Raw genomic sequence first — 1,559 nt, 5'->3', positions numbered from 1 at the left:
TATATATATATATTTATATATATATATGTATGTATGTAGTTTGTAACAGATGGTATGATAATAAACGGCAAATTTTAGCAATTTCTCCGCAGACTAAAACAAAAAAAGAATGATGAACAACCTTAATTGATCTTTGAACCTTATTGGTTTCTCATCAGAGGCGTCCACATCATTCTGAGAGTCTCCAGAGAAATAAGCAGCCAAACTGTTTATACACTCAACAAATGCAGCAGTTACTCTGTGAAGGAGTCCCTAATTTGCATACCGAAAGGGTTTAACACTCGATAAATATGAGCGGCCTGTCAAGGGGGATCTTAGTCCATACAGTGTCAAGGTATGATATAATAAATATGTAACATATGCTATAATAACTATAGATGATAATGAGGAAAAGCTTATACTACAATCAATGTTCCTAACAGTCCGCACATTTTTAAAGTGTAACAGTCACAATAGAAATGTTGCTTACTCTTATAACTAGATCACCTGCACGTAGTTTCTGACAACAAAAAACACTGTATTTACGGCGCTTCTTTTCTCACAAAATTCGATATGCCAGAAAGTTTTATCTTGTCTCTGATATGATACTGTCCGGTTACAGCACACTGAATCAATCTATTCGTTTCCCAATAAATAACAGTGTATTGTCAATAGTAATCTTTAATGGAAAAATGAAGCACTAACATGATCTATAAATATTTTACTGGTATCAAAATGAAATGTTGCATATATATCAAGCAAACGTTTATTAGGAAATTTAATTAAGGCTGAACAAAGACTAGAATCGGCATTAATGCATTAAGATAAAAATTAATGTTTACATCTTGTAAAGTCTATTTACAAGATTATTGAGCTCCTTATGGGTATGCAAGCGGGCTTCACAAAGTATTGTTGCTTTCTCTGTCTCTGGGACAGTCGGGCTGTGTCCAAGCACTACAAGCAGTAGGAGTGGGGTTCTAGGAGCACTTTCGTGCCTGATGAACACAGTGTCCAAGTAAAGCCTCTGGTAGACATGAACAAGTTGCTTCTTCCTCCTTTTCATATCAAGCTTGGTTTAATGAAGAATGTTGTGAAGGCCATGGGCAAAAATGGCGCTGCCTTCCAACACTTGTGCACTCTGTTCCCAGCTCTGAGTTCCTCTAAGCTCAAGGAGGGCATCTTCGTCGGACCTCGGATCCGAGAGGTGCTGAAGGACAAGGACTTTGAGGAGCTTCTTACCTTAAAGGAACTGAGAGCATAGGAAACAAGTCAGTCTGTCATGGCTTCCTTGGTAACGCACGGGTACTAGATTACCAAGAGTATATCGAGAAGTTGTTACAATCTTATGAAGACATGGGATGCCGAATGTCACTCAAAATTCACTTTCTCCACTCCCACCTCAACTTCTTCCCTCTGGAGCTGGAGCAGTGAGTGATGAGCATGGAGAAAGGCTCCACCAAGATATATTACTATAATCGAGAGCAACTACCAAGGCAAGTGGAACCCGAGCATGATGCGGGACTTTTGCTGGATGTTCTTGCGTGACATCCGGGAGGCAAAGTACATAAGATCGTCAAAAA

General features: G+C 39.1%; 1 protein-coding gene across 3 annotated transcripts in view; it reads right to left on the bottom strand.

The window, feature by feature from the left end:
• LOC106882622 (protein Wnt-9a) overlaps window positions 1–1,559 on the bottom strand; it is a 277,020-nt gene that overhangs the window by 108,409 nt on the left and 167,052 nt on the right. The gene's annotated exons all lie outside the window — the stretch shown is intronic.

This window comes from Octopus bimaculoides, chromosome 23 (assembly GCF_001194135.2).
Source record: "Octopus bimaculoides isolate UCB-OBI-ISO-001 chromosome 23, ASM119413v2, whole genome shotgun sequence".
Classification (NCBI taxonomy): Eukaryota; Metazoa; Mollusca; class Cephalopoda; order Octopoda; family Octopodidae; genus Octopus; species Octopus bimaculoides.
Note: the sequence above shows the minus strand (reverse complement) of the source record. Positions and strands in the feature narration are given on the sequence as shown.